This window comes from Apium graveolens, chromosome 7 (assembly GCF_009905375.1).
Source record: "Apium graveolens cultivar Ventura chromosome 7, ASM990537v1, whole genome shotgun sequence".
Classification (NCBI taxonomy): Eukaryota; Viridiplantae; Streptophyta; class Magnoliopsida; order Apiales; family Apiaceae; genus Apium; species Apium graveolens.
Genome location: NC_133653.1, coordinates 190,707,274 through 190,723,590, shown reverse-complemented (window position 1 = coordinate 190,723,590; position 16,317 = coordinate 190,707,274). Strand labels below are relative to the sequence as shown.

The 16,317-nt window shown below is 39.5% G+C and overlaps 1 non-coding gene across 1 annotated transcript; it reads left to right on the top strand.

Moving 5' to 3' along the window:
- Positions 1-3,866: 3,866 nt before the first annotated feature.
- On the top strand, positions 3,867-3,973 carry LOC141675793 (small nucleolar RNA R71). The gene has a single exon (XR_012556426.1). It is a non-coding gene; the product is annotated as a small nucleolar RNA R71 (small nucleolar RNA).
- Positions 3,974-16,317: the final 12,344 nt, after the last annotated feature.

The following is a 16,317-nucleotide window of genomic DNA, read 5'->3' as shown; positions in this document are numbered from 1 at the left end:
CCATGAAATCGATTCCCCGTACATCAAAGACCTCGACTTCAAGCATCACATTTAATGGCATTTCATCCTTCCTTGACAAATTTCCCACTCTTTGGCAACGATCACACCTTAAAACAAACTGATGAGCATCCTTGAACAAAGTAGGCCAGAAAAAACCTGCTTGCAGAATACGAGCTGCCGTCTTCTCACCGCCATAGTGTCCACCATAAACCGTGGAATGGCAGTCTCGTAATATCCCCTCCGTCTCACAGAACGGGAAACATCTCCTGATGATCTGGTCAGCTCCCTGTCTAAACAAATATGGTTCATCCCACATATACCACTTCACCTCATGCAGAAACTTCTTCTTTTGAGCGGATGTCAAATTAGGAGGCATTATATTGCTGACGAGATAGTTTACAATATCTGCAAACCATGGTTCTTCCTCCTGAATTACAAACAACTGCTCATCCGGAAAAGATTCATTGATTAACGTCATATCTTGTGAAGTAGAATCGGGATTCTCCAACCTAGAGAGATGGTCAGCTACTTGATTCTCAGTACCTTTTCTATCTTTGATCTCTAACTCAAATTCCTGAAGTAAAAGCACCCAACGAATGAGTCTCGGCTTCGAATCCTTCTTAGAAACCAGATAGCGAATAGCTGCATGATCAGTGAATACTGTTACTTTCGTACCAAGCAGATAAGATCGAAATTTCTCAAAGCCAAAGACTATAGCCAAAAGCTCCTTCTCAGTAGTGGTGTAGTTCAATTGGGCACCATTTAAAGTCTTACTCGCATAGTAGACCACATGGAAGAGATTTTTCTTGTGCTGTCCCAGAACTGCACCTACCGCATAATCACTCGCATCACACATCATCTCAAATGGTTCTGTCCAATCTGGTGCTGTAATGACTGGTGCCGTGATCAAACTCTTCTTGAGAGTCTCGAATGCTGCCAAACATTCATCATCGAATTTGAACGGCACATCTTTCTCAAGCAAATTGCACAACGGCTTAGATATCTTTGAAAAGTCCTTGATGAATCGCCGATAAAAACCCGCATGACCAAGAAAACTACGGATTCCTTTCACAGAATTAGGTGGGGGAAGATTTTCAATGACTCCCACCTTGGCCTTGTCCACCTCCAGACCCTTGCTAGAGACCTTATGCCCAAGGATAATGCCTTCACGCACCATAAAGTGACATTTCTCCCAATTAAGCACCAAATTAGTTTCCACGTATCTTTTGAGTACGGCGCGCAGATTATTCAAACATTCATCATATGAGTGTCCAAAGACGGAGAAGTCATCCATGAACACTTCGACGTTATTTCCAATCATGTCAGAGAATATAGCCATCATACATCTTTGAAAGGTGGCCGGGGCGCCACATAACCCAAACGAAACTCTGCGAAAAGCAAACGTGCCAAATGGACAAGTGAAGGTAGTCTTTTCCTGATCCTCTGGTGCAATACAAATCTGATTATACCCGGAATGACCATCCAGAATACAAAAATACTCATGACCCGCCAATCTGTCAAGCATCTGATCAATAAATGGAAGGGGGAAGTGATCCTTCCTTGTGGCTTTGTTCAATTTTCTATAATCCATGCATACTCTCCATCCTGTAACTGTTCGAGTAGGGATGAGCTCATTCTTTTCATTTGCGACCACAGTGATATCTCCCTTCTTAGGTACACATTGTACGGGGCTCACCCATGAGCTGTCAGAAATAGGATAAATGATGCCTGCATCTAGCCATTTCAGAATTTCTTTCTTCACCACCTCCTTCATGATGGGATTCAGTCTTCGCTGCTGTTCCACAGTTGGCTTACTACCTTCCTCTTGCAGAATTTTATGCATACAATATGAAGGACTTATCCCCTTGATGTCTGCTATGGTCCATCCTATAGCCGATTTGAATTCTCTCAAAATCCTTAAGAGCTTGTCTTCCTCACTACCTGAAAGGTCAGATGAAATAATAACAGGTAACGTAGATGAATCACCTAAAAAAGCATACTCAAGTGTTCAGGTAATGGCTTGAGCTCCAAGGTAGGTGCTTCCTCTATTGATGGTTTGAGCTTCCCTTCAGCGTTCTTGAGGTCAGAAGTACCAAGAGATTCAAATGGTATGTCCAGCTTTCGCTTCCAGGGAGAAGCGTTCAGATATTATAATTGCTCGTTGCTATCTTCATCATCGCTGTCAAAATCCCCCACTAAGGCCTTTTTCCAATGCATCAGACATTAGCATGTGATCGAGTTCCGAAGTAACCGCAGAATCAATCACATCCACTTTTAAGCACTCCTCATCTTCTGTAGGGAATTTCATTGCCTTGAATACGTTGAAGGTCACATCCTGATCTTGGACCCGCATAGTAAGTTCCCCTTTTTGCACATCTATCAAGGTACGGCCAGTAGCCAAGAAAGGCCTTCCCAAGATTATGGGAATCTTCTTATCTTCCTCAAAATCCAGAATAACAAAATCTGCAGGAAAGAAGAGCTTATCCACCTTGACGAGCACATCCTCAACTATGCCCCTTGGGTAAGTAATGGAACGGTCAGCCAATTGTAGTGACATGTATGTGGGTTTTGGATCAGGCAGATCCAGTTTTTTAAAGATCGACAGCGGCATCAGATTAATGTTTGCTCCCAAATCACAAAGGCACTTGTCAAACGTCAGATTGCCAATTGTGCAAGGAATGGTGAAGCTTCCTGGATCTTTCAGTTTTTGTGGTAACTTTTGTTGCAGAACAGCGCTGCATTCTTCCGTGAGAGCAACGGTTTCAAGGTCATCCAGTTTCACCTTCCTTGAAAGAATAGTCTTCATAAACTTTGCATAACTAGGCATTTGTTCAAGAGCTTCAGCGAAAGGTATATTGATGTGAAGTTTCTTGAACACCTCCAGAAACTTCCCGAACTGTCTATCCAGCTTTTGTTGCTGCAATCTCTTAGGAAAAGGTGGTGGAGGATAGAGTTGTTTCTCCCCTGTATTAGCCTCAGGCAGAGTGTGTTCAACAGTAGTCTTCCTTGGTTCCGCCGCTTTCTCCTTTTGCTTTGATTCTTCACCTCTAATTTCAGCTTCTAATTCTTTTGCCTTTTCAGCATCAGCTACTTTTCCAGACCTTAAGGTAATAGCCTTGACTTGCTCTTTAGCTTCCTTCTTGCCTGGTACTTCTGTGTCACTGGGAAGAGTGCCAGGTTGACGATTGAGCACTGCATTGGCTAATTGACCGATTTGATTTTCCAAGGTCTTTATAGAAACCGCCTGACTCTTGCATAACAGCTTAAGTTCCTCAAAATCAGCACTAGTAGGTGCAGCTGCACTTCCTTGTTGAGGATATGATTGCCTTGTAGCATACTGCTGTGGTTGCTGGAATCCAGGTGGGTTAAACTGTTTACTCACTCCTTGCTGATATGGTGGCTGAATAGCATTCTGATTATTCCCCCAGCTGAAATTTGGATGATTTCTGTTGTTAGGATGATAGGTCGCTGGCACAGGCTGCTGTTGTCGCTGATAATTATTCACATACTGAACAGATTCGTTTACAAGAGAACACTGATCCGTAGCATGAGAACCTGTACAAAGCTCACAAACCATAGCTATTTGATTAACTCCATACGTAGCCAAAGAATCAACCTTCATTGATAGCGCTTGGAGCTGGGCTGCAATAGCGGTGGCTGCATCAACTTCCAGAATACCTGCTACCTTGCCTGACGTCATCCTCTGAGTTGGGTTTTGATGCTCATTTGCAGCCATCGTCTCTATAAGATTATACGCCTCAGTATAGCTTTTAGCCCATAAGGCGCCTCCAGCTGCTGCATCGAGCATGGGCCGAGATTGAGCCCCCAAACCATTATAGAACCCAGTGATCACCATCCAATCCGGCATTCCATGATGTGGACATTTTCTCAACATTTCCTTGTAGCGTTCCCAAGCCTCGCACATAGACTCCGTAGGTTGCTGCGCAAACTGAGTAAGAGCACTCCTCATAGCAGCAGTCTTTGCCATCGGATAAAACTTCACCAAAAACTTTTGCGCAAGATCTTGCCACGTAGTGATGGACCCAGCTGGTTCAGAATGTAACCAGTCTTTAGCCTTGTCCCTTAGTGAGAATGGGAAAAGCCTCAACTTGATAGCCTCATCAGTCACGCCATTATACTTAAAAGTGCTGCAGATCTCGACAAAATTCCTTATGTGCATGTTGGGGTCTTCAGTTGCCGCTCCTCCAAAAGAAACAGAATTCTGCACCATCTGAATAGTGTCCGGCTTGATTTCAAAGGTGTTAGCTTGAATAGCCGGATGAAGGATGCTTGACTGAATGTCATCAATTTTAGGCCAAGAAAAATCCATGAGAGCTGGGTCAGCTTGAACAATACGATCTCCCATGTTTACTGGTTCTTTCTGCTCAGTTCCTGAATTCGAATCCTCAAAATCTAACTTCTCCGGAATATCAAGAACTTCGTTTGTCTCCTCAGCTGTATCTAAAGTCCTCTTGCGAGCACGAGAACGAGTTTGTATAAACGCTTGCTAAAGTACCTGAAACACAACCAAAAAAAAAGAAGAACAAATTAAGTAACTACTTAACCTAATCACTGAGTCCTAATGACCAATGATGGTAAGTACATAAACTAAACAAATACGCCGAGTCCCCGGCAGCGGCGCCAAAAACTTGTTAGGGCGAAAACACGCGCTAATATTCACGCAAGTATACGCGTTCGCAAGTAATATAGAATACTTTCTAGTTCGTTCCCTCAGAGACTCAGACTAAATTATTGTCTAATTAAACTCACTCACCAATGTATGATTACTTCTCAATGTTAAGATAATAACACTTAAAATTGTTGATTAAATATTAACTATAATTAACTACTTAATTAACCACTTAACTAACACTTCAATTTATCAATAATAAAACACTCATGAGATCACAACTTCATTATTACTTCCTTCTATAGCTATTGTTATTACCTTTAGCATGTGACAGTGATGATATTAATCGAATAACACGAAACTGATAAAAGCCAACTTTCATTGTACTAATACCATTCTACCAAGCATCCACAATTAAGATAGAAGTCGAATAGTCATCAATTATGTTGAGTTCCCATATGTCTACAGAAATTGACAACACAACGATTTAAGCACAAGTTATTCTTTTTAATTACATAGGGCAAATAAAACTGTTAGAGTTACCCACTAATCATGCACAACGTACATGAACCTATGCTAGCATGGCAAGTTCTAAATCTCAAGATCCACCGTCGCTTCACAAGAGATTAACACCCTATCTTATATGTTTGTGACGCACATAAGACGAATATGCACAACCAATACTAGATATCATGCAATCATCACACACTAAAGTATTAAACAATTAACTAAAGAATTCCATAATAAATCCGTTGCAACCCCATGATCACGATTAGCCCATAATAGAACTTATCGCCATCATGGGTTTATATGAAATCATGATAAACAAACACAAGAAAATAATAACTAAACTAATTATATTAAAACAGAGTACGTCACAAGAGTAAATAAGTCAAAGCAAGAAAACTAGCATCCAACGTTACAACGAAACAAGAATCACAAGAAAATATGCTTCCTCTTCGTTGCGGTGTGCTAAATCGATCTTCTTCCTTATCTCCTTCGCTTCTTGCGTAAAACACAATCTTCTTTTTTTCAATCCCCCTTGTGAAAACGTCTCAAATCTACTTATATAATAACCCCCTAAAACTCAGATTACATAGAAGTTGGAAGCCAAACAGAAGTAGAAGTCTAAAATAATTCAGCAAAATTCCCGACCCTGCGCGGCCGCTCAGCATAGCTGCGCGGGCGCGCAGGCCTCTACTGGAAAAAATCCAAGCTTGCTCCGTTTCTTCGCCGTAATCTGCCCGTTCCTTTCCTCTCACAATGATGAACACATGCCAAGGCTTATTCTTGATGATTCCTCCCCCGAAATGCAACTAATACCCTGAAATGCATAAACACTAGAAAAACGCATCAAATACACAAAATACTTGATTTCAAGACACCAATTTAAGCCATTTTAAGACGTTCTAAGTGGTATAAAATGCCACTTATCACTTCAAAAACTTTAGAGTCAAATTTTCCCACATATTCAGAGTTGTCTTTTAGAATATAACACTTGCTTCCAAACACATGTAGATGCTTCACTGTAGGCTTCCTGTTAGACATGATTGAGTAGGGTGATTTGCCATGAACTTTGTTGATGAGATATATGTTTTGAGTGTAGCATGCAGTATTAACAGCCTCTTCCCAAAAACTAGTTGGCAACTGAGCATCTTGTAGCAAAGTTCTAGCAGCTTCAACCAATGTTCTATTTTTCGTCTCAACTAATCCATTCTGTTGAGGTGTTCTAGCTGCTGAAAATTCTTGAACAATGCCTTTGCTTTTGCAGAATTCACTTAATGTTGAGTTTCTGAATTCTGTTCCATTATCACTTCTCAATCTTTTCACACTAACCTTTCCTTCAGCTTGCTTCTCAATTTTCTTGATGTGCTCAATTATAATGTTTGGAGTTTCATCTTTAGAGTACATGAACTCAACCCAAGTCTATCTTGAAAAATCATCAACCATGACAAGGGCATATTTGTTCCTTGAAATAGACAAGATATTTACCGGCCCAAACAAGTCCATGTGAATAAGTTGCAGAGGTGCACTTATGGAATTCACAGATTTTGACTTGTGACTTGATCTTTTCATCTTTCCTTTCTGACAAGCTTCACAAACTTCCAGTTGAGTAAATTCCAGACTGGGCATGTCTCTCACAAGCTCCTTCTTGACTAAGGTGTTGATTTCTTTGAGATTCAAGTGAGATAGCTTTTTATGCCACAGTTTGCTTTGCTCTTCTGATGCCTTGGTGTAGAAACAACACACTCTTTCCTTATTTGTCGAGTCTAAGTCTGCAACAAACAAGCTTCCCTTTCTTACTCCCTTAAGAGCAATTTCACTAGTCTTTTTGCTAATAAAAGCACAATCTTCTTTGTTGAAAACAACTTGAAAACCTCTGTCTGCAAATTGACTAACACTTAGGAGATTTACTTCTAATCCAGCAACTAGTGCTACATCTTCAATGACAATATTTCCAGAAATGATCTTGCCATATCCCATTGTGAATCCTTTAATGTTGTCTCCAAAGGTCACCAAAGGGCCAGCCATCTCCTCAAATTGTGATAGCAGGGCCTTATCACCTGTCATATGTCTGGAACATCCACTATCAATAATCCATATGACCTTCTTCCCTTTGCCCTGCATACAATGAGGATTAAGTGTGTTTAGCTACCCAAGCTGTGTTGGGCACTTCCTCCTTGTTAACTGATTTTGCAGAAGTAGAATGAGAATTTTGAGATAAAATGGAATTCATAGACTGTTGAGCATTTTCCCTTTCAGATATAGAACCAACTTTTGATTCTATGAGATCAATTCTCAATTTGTAGCAACTCTTCATCACTTTCATGTTGCAGGGAATGCAGTCAAACTTGTCACAGAATGAATAGGGATCTTTTGCCTTAGCTTCATTGTACTTGCAGATTCCTTCAGGTGGATTGCTAACAGTCTTTTTATAAAGATGAGTTAGGTGATTCATTGATCCACAGTTCTCACACCTCTTTCTAGGAGCATTTGCAACATAAGTAAAATTATTGTTTTTGTTTATCCCAATTTTTCCATTTCTATTCTTCATTTTCTTTTTGACCTGTTCAGCTTTAATCTCCTTCATAGGCTCCTTGGTTTCTTGATTGGCTTTTGGTGTTTCAACAGAGATGGAAAACTGAGTTGTCTCATCATTTTTCTTTTCCTTGTCCTCATCAACTATCTCCTGTTTGATGATCAACTCTTCTTCACTGAAGTTTACTTCACATGCCTTAAACAAAGGTGATTCAACTTTCTTCAAAATACTTGGAATATCTTCAGTTTCAGTTGATTTCCCTTTGTCACTAACAAACTTCCTCTTGTTGTTCAAATCCTCATAATCAAGACCAATGGCAATGTTTGCACATGGCTTGTTCTTTTCATGATATTGGCCAATCAAATCAGAAGCATTTCTGAAGGATTTCAGCTTCACTTCATTCTTCTCCAGCTTTTCTCTCAATACTGCTTCAATTTCACTTGCACACTTTAATTTGTTCTTCAAGTATGCATTTTCGTGCTTAGCAGTATCAAGCTCAACCAGTAACAATTCAGTCTCTTGTTTTTCACTCTCAAGTTTTTCATTGATCTTTTTCAATCTGCTAACTTCCTCATTTGAAGCAACCATGCTTGTATGAATGTGGAACATTTCTGTGCTCATCTTTTCAACAGTTTCCTTATATTAACTCACATTTAAATCAATTATGGTAAGAGTTGGTACCTGTGATTTAGATGATGAAGAATCTCCTTGCTCCAAGGCTATGAATGCATAGTTTCCAACTTCTTCGTCTTCATCATTATCTGAATCATCCCAGCTCTTGCCCTCAGCAATATAAGCTTTCCCTTGTTGCTTCTTTAGAAGAGCATCATACTTTGCTTCCAATTCAAGATAGGCTTTGTCTTTCTTTGCCTTCTTGGGTTTCCTACATTCTGTAGCAAAATGGCCCAACTCATCACAGTTAAAGCACCTTATTTTTTATCTATCAACAGATCCAGTTTTGTAGCCAGTTTTTCTATCAGGAGTGTACTTCCCTTTTCCTTTCCAGCTGCTGTCTTTGTTGAAGAACTGTCCTTTGCTCTTGAAAAATCTTGGTTTCTTTACTCTAATATTAGAGAATTTTCTAGCCAAGTAAGCCATTGATTTGTCCAGCTCATCAAGAGTGTAGAACTCATCTTCTTCATCCAATTCTAGTATGACTTGCTCTTCAGTGTCATTGACTCTTTTAACACCTGTAGAAATTGCTGGAGTTGGGGATCTTTGCTCATCATTAGAAGTCTGGCCATCATTCACAATCAGTGCACTTGAGCCATCCATTACATATCCTTGACCAGCCCTTAATGACTTCTTTTGAATCATTTCAAGTTCATAAGTTTTTTTTGGGTAAATGAGGTCTAAGCCTCGTATATTAAAAACTAAAAGGGAAAGAATTTACAAGGGGGTGGTCCTATTCAAAATTTCTCTGAAACAAGACTCCAAAAGAAATAAAGAAAAGGACCAAAATAAAATAAAAGGAAAAAACCAAATCCAACATATGGAAACTTGGACGCCCAAGGCAAACACCAAACAAAAATCAGCCCAATAACAAACCTAAACTAAAACAACTCCTTAGCGCACCATTCAGGCTCCAAAGATCCAAGACCAAACCTATCGGCCCAACTAACAAACAGCAGGCCCGAATAAAGAAGAGGACTAAATAAAAGAAGAGGACTAGAGATCTGGACAGCATCCAGCAGGCCCAAAACCAAGGCACCAGGCCCAACCGGAGACACCAGCCCAAAACAACCAGCCTAACAGAACCAACCAAAAATAGCCCATCAAGCCAAAACAGGGCCCAGCTAATGAAACCAAAGACTGGACATCTGACTAAAATCCAGCAAGCCCAAAACAACCCATAAAAAAACATCCACAGAAAATTAAACAGGCCCAAACCAGAATCAACAGCCACAAACATCAAAAAATCCAGCCAGGCAGATTTCCAGAACCTCCAAATTCTCCTGCAAATCTTCAAAGCCCCTCCAGCAGAACATACTTTGAACAAAAACACCAGAATCAACAATCCTAGATAATCAAAAAACCACCACCCTGAGCAACATCTTGACAGCAGAGCAAAAATCTTGACACAAATATATCTAAAACCTAACAGATTCATAAAAATAAACTCAAGAAAGAAATAAAACAAAACAATTCCAAGATAAGAACAGCAACACCACCAACAGATCAAGTTAAATCTGGATTATCCAGATTCCTTGAATCCTCCTCATCAATAATTTCTGACAAATTCTGATCCAAACCTTGCATCATGAACTGGTCTGTATCATCAGGCTCCAGATCATACTCTTGTTGTTGATTAGTCCTGCAAACAACAAGGTTATCAAGAAATCCATCAATCTGCTGCATCTCTTTTTCAGCAATTTTCTTATCTAACTCTCTTTTCTCAACTTCAGACATATTACTCCCACTACAAATATACTCAGCAACTCTAGCATTCAACAACTGCTCCATACTATTCTCATGACCACCACCCTGGCCTATATGCATATTGTGGACACCCACTACTGGGGTTGGAAGCAACCCCTTACTACTCACATTCTGCAAACTAACCCCATTACTGGTACTACTACCACCCCTAGGAACTGCACCTTTGACATTAGCTTGAGAAACAACCCTATTTAGATCCCCACCAGAATAACCAGAACTCTGGCCTCTATTAGCATCAAACACCATATTCCCATAATCCAAGTCAAGAGGCTCAAATCTATTCTAAAACCCCAGATTTCCACTACTCCTTTTCTTATTATTCTGCACTCCTGATTTATGCTGCAGATTCCTCACCTGAGCCTGATTTTCCTTTAATGACAATGCCTTTATTCACATACCTGAATTGGTTATTGGCCCTATAACCACTATTTTGATTACCCTGGTTCCCTCTATCCCCTTCCAACACTTTCTCCTTTCCTCTCCTTTGCACAACAGTAAAATCATCCTCCCCTTGAGCTTTAACAGATCCCTCATCCACTCTATTTTCCTTCAACTGAATATCTGCCATCCTGGAAGCTGCTACTATTAGACAAATCTGGACTGAATGTCCAAATCTAGAACAATGAGAGCACCAAGAAGGCCTCCAATGGTACTCCACTTTCAGTCTAACTTCAACTGGATCCCTGCCATCCTCAAAGGGAATATGCACAAACAACCTATCAGGCAAAGGTCGACTAGCCTCAACTTCAATAAGCAACTTTGCAAAACTCAATCTACCTGAAGCTTCTCTACACATCTGTTCTGTAAGAGAGTCTGCCAACACAATATTCCCAATACCACTCCCAATTCTGCTCAGCCCTTCCTTGTTCCAGTATTGCAAAGGTATGTTATAGATTTTTACCCAAAGAGGGATAAATTTAGGGACCTCTTTCGAGAGTTCAATATGGGGATACCATCTCTGGAGAACCAGGGGTTTCCCTTCAATCAAGCACACTCCCTCATCAAGAATCTTCAACATCTCAAGTTCAGAATCAAATTTAAAGAAGAAGAAACCCTCATCATTCATAATAACTTCCAACAACCCCTGTTTAGACCATTTTCTTTTAGCTATGTGTTGCATAACATGAAATGCAACCCTGTTCTCAAAGAAGTAGCCTACCAGACAATTTTCCCAAGCCTTACGCCCCTGAACATCAACATGCAAAGGGGGTTTGATCAAAACCTTACCATCCACTACTTCTGGAGTATGATACTCAAATTTCATATGAGAATACCTCTCCTTAGACTTCACAACCTGAGCCCAGGGTTTTTTCACCTCACCGGCATTACTAACTGGAAGCAAGTTAGCTGACTTCTTCTCAAACTCCAGATTCACATTCCCCCTTTTAGCTAGATAATCCCTAGTATACTGGAGGATATTCTCATTCTGCTTGACCATTTCCACTCTAGCAGAGATGAGATCCTGATCAACTTCCATATTGACTCCAGCCCCACCATACTTTTGCTTCACAGGCTCATCTCTCACCAAGTCCCCAGCAAGCTTATCTGGAAACTGAATATGGCTCACCTTAAAGTTTCCCTCGCCAACCAACCCCTCTGCTTCATTCCCTTGGCTATCTTCCAAATTCTCATCACCCCTAGCACCATCCTCTAGATTTTGCAGTCCAACCAACCTCTCATCACCCACTTCCATGTCAGAGTTCTCAACATCTCCATCCATCTGCTTTACCTCTACACCCTTCTTAATGTCAGGCAAAGAAACAGGCCCTTGGGAGATTCCAATTAAAATAGAACTATGTTGTTCAGGCAAATGCTCAAGCACCTGAGACGCACCAGATTCAATATGCTGTGAATGTTGTTCAGGCAATTGAACAAACACCTCATGAGCACCAATAGTAACAGAGCTCTTCAAGCTATCAGCCACTTGAAGATTCAACCCTTCGACTTCATTACCATCACCCATCGAAGCTTCAACATCTACTTCCTCAATCTGTTTATCAAACACTTCTTTCTGATACAGTGGATTCAAAACCACCGACTCCTTGAAACCAGCCGTACCAGATCGAGAATTACCCTTCTTCACATCACGATTCGAAGGCTCAATCCCAGCATTCTGTCTCAAACCTTCAATCTGCTTCTCTTCCATCCCAACAAACCTGGGATTCGCTTTTTTCTTCAACTCGGTCGAAGCCACAGATGGACGAACACCATCCCTAGTGCCGCCCTGGCTATTTCTTCCACGAACAGACACGTTTTTACTATCACCATGACCCTTGGGTTGTGGGGTTTTCATTATTATGCAGCAAATCAAAGAAATCAGAAGAAAAATTGATCAAAATTATGAATTTATTGAAAATCGCCAAAAAAGTCGCCTAGGAGGGGAAAGGGGGGGAGGCGTGCGCTGCATTTTTGGGGTTTAGGGTTTAAGTTCAGAACCCCATAGAGCACTTCCAGTGTGATTCTACTCAGATCCCTTCCTTCTCTAATTGCAGAGATTTTCTGTTCCAAGTGATCAGGGAGAGTAAGCAAGAACTTTAAATTCACTTCTTCGACATCATAAAATTTATCATGAAGCTGCAAGTCATTTATCAGCTTATTCAACCTTTCAAACACATCAGTAATACCCTCCTTTGGTTTAGCCATAAAACCCTCATACTGAGAAATCAATATCCTTCTTTGATTTGACCTAACCTCCTCAGTTCCTTCACAAAGTATTTCAATCTTTTCCCAGATCTGTTTAGCAGTGTCACAGTTGACAATGTTATTATACATTACATTGTCAAGTGACTCAATTAGTATCAGTTGCAAAGCACTGTCTAGGGAAACTTTCTCTCTTTCAGGTTCAGTATACTCAGAAGGATCCTTGGGAGCATAATGAGTTGGAATAACCATATCTCCATCTGTTGTTTCCTCAACTCTAACTACAGGAGTGAAGGGCCCATTCTTGAGGATACCAATGTAAAGATGATTGGCCATTCTTATAAACAACAACATTTTCTTTTTCCATAAAGTGTAACTGGCCTTATCAAAGGGAGGAATCTTGATACTACTGATTTTCTGTGTATTCATTTTTCCAAGATCTAATCTGTTTACTTTCAGATTTTGCTCTGATACCACTTGTTAGGAATGAATACAACACAGAGGGGGGGGTTGAATGTGTTTTGGCTTAAATGTTTGATTTTCGATCGACTTAAGCTTTAGCAGTTGGTAGTTGTTAATGATTTAGTAGAATGGATGTTAAACATAAATAGCTGTGCAAATATGTAAAACAAAGATCTTCAAAACTCACTTAATTTTATATTAAAAATCAAGCAGTGTTTTGCTACAAAATCTCTAAGTTCTTGTTTTAGAACTTAGCTTCTTTCTTGAGAGAGAACACACAATTTTCTATTCTGATTGTTCTACTTAACTAGAGGACCAGTGTTAACTTTATAACTTAGTTAACTGTTGGTTTACACGGTGGATAATAAACATGCTATTAGCTTTTCTAAACTGTCACTTGTCAATTCAATTTATAGAAAAGCAAATCTTCCATTTCTGGCTTAACATATCTTTAGCATCCCGTGATTACTTTAATCTACTCTGTCAGTTAATCTTTGCCATTGATATTGCACATTTCTCAAGCTGCTTTTTGTAGACTTTTCAATCCATCTGTGTGAATTGTTTGTTGATTTGCAACCTTGGATATTGAACTGTTCTGCAATTCTATACTTAGAGAAATTTCTTCACTTCGAGATCTCCAATTAAGCTGTAGAGAACTCGACATCTCGATATGCATGTTGGCTTGTCGATATCTCTGAAACTTCATTGTTAACTTGACTTATCGACAACTCTGAGTTCTCTAGTGAATTTTGGTTTATCGATAACTCAGAGTTCTCTAATGGACGTTGGCTTATCGATTACTCAAAGTTCTCTAATGAATGTATACTTGTCGATATCTCTGAGTTCTCGAATGGGTATCTGACTTATCGATATCTCCAATAGCAATTCCTGAGTTCTCTACACCCGGTGGATGTTGTTTATCCGTCTGGTAGACATTGCTCATCCGTCGAGTAGATATTGCTCATCCTTCGGGTAGATATTGCTCATCCGTCGAGTAGATTTTGCTCATCCGTCGAGTAGATTTTGCTCATCCGTCGGGTAGATGTTATTCATCCGTCGGTACTCTCTGGAGTTTAAATGACTTCTCGATAAGTCATTCTGGAGTTCTCGAATGATTTCTCTATAACACTAATTCTCCGACTTGTAGAGATCTTGACCTAGAATATTTTACACCAAATAGATTTATTCAACTCCAAGCTTCTTCATAATTCTTCTGAGGCATGATCTTCTTGATCTTCTTCCAGATAGAATTCTTAGGCTTGACACTGTTTAGAGAAAAATGCTTCAGTCTGCTCTATTTACATTTTATAGACATTAAGTGTTACAAGTATGAATTACAGATTAAGGTTACAATACAACTAATCTTAGGGTTGTCAGTATGACTTAGTCTTGTTATAATACAGGCATGTTTTGCACAACACATAAGATGAAGAAGGGTACCTGCAAGTATTTTGTAATTTCGTTGCTCGTCAGTATGGACTTGAATTGGGACTTTAATTTCTAGGGGTTTTCTGATGTTTTTGATTTTATGAATAGCTTCCGTATGTTGTCTACAATTATTTATGATGTTTACACGTTCATTTTATTGCTAAATGGTGTAAGTCGTGTTCAAGGGTTATTTGAGAATTTTGAATCGGTTTTCTATTCTTCTTCATGTACTTTTTGTATGATCGATAATGACAGATAATAGATGTTTTAAGCTTTATTTTGAGATGTAAATCGAGTATTTTGGTAACGTGTTGACTGAAATCGATGTTTGCATGGGAAAGGTTCGAGTTTGCCGATTTTAATGGAGTTTCCGATCGGAAACGTAGATTTTGGCATCGTTAGAAGGGGTGGTAATGTTAGTTGAGTTGCTGGGATGTTGTTTGTTTTGTTTGGACTGGACACCGAGCACAATTGTGCGGGTTTAGTCGGAAAAAGGGCTCGTCAGAGTCGGTAATACCGTCCAGAAATTGGGTTTAACCCGAGAATCAGGTCGGTGTTCATCCCGACCCGAATGAGTTCTTGAGAGATAAAATTAAGAATGATTGATGTAGTCATGTCCGAGTATAATTAATCAGTATGTATATAATAATATATTGTAGGGTATGAGGGCGTAGAGAGAGCTAAAGAGAGGGTAAAAGGAGAGCGATAGGAAGAGAGGGGTAAGAGAGAGTGAGTGTCCACATGTGCCTATGTATGCTTCCACGCGTCAAGTCAACAGGCCAATTTGATGGTGTGTCATTATTCTCTACTATAGTGGTACAAGTAATACCCCGATCACTAAAATGAATTTTTTGATTCATGTCTCTCAATTGAGGTGACCAAAATGATACTTACACCTTGCTCCCGAGTTTTAAAAAGGAAGGAAAGCAAGTGAAGGGTAAGTAAAGTTGTTTCACTTCCCTTCGTAATCGTGCTCCCGAGTTTTTAAAAGGAGCGAAAGCAAGTGTTATTGAATGCAAATTTAACAATCTTTCACCCCAAAACTTTCATTCTAAAAATGGGATGAAAGTACTTTACCGCCTAATCATTTACTTCCTTCCCATTAAGAAACTCGGGAGCAAACTGTTAATCCCGTGGAAATCTATGTTTTTCAAGCTTTTTTACATATTCCGATCTCGGTTGGTGGACCTTTTAAACATTGATCTACCTCAAACCTCAACCCTGAAATTTGAAAATACACTCTTACTACTTAATTGTAACTTTAGACACATTTTTGTATATTATCAAAATTTAAGTAATAAAAAAAATTCAAATAGTTTTTCCCTTTGTCCAAATCCACCCATCCTTTGCTAGATCAGCTTGATCCAGAAATAATTTTAATGGATAATAATTATTTTATTTTACTAAATATATACTATAAAATGAAGTGTCTACAGTAACGCTATTCAATGAGAAACAGATACACTATTCAATGGATAGTTTCTTATTCGTTTTCGCTTTCTTTTACAGTGGGTAATTTATTTGATCATGTCACTAAACTAAAATGTAGCTTAACCAGGTGGTTCTCCCTGTAAACAGGGTCCTGGCTCCACTACACCTCTTTCCAGTGGATTACAACATCACAAGCACCATGTAAAAAAACCATTAATTTTATCATAATACAACTAATTTTTTTTAT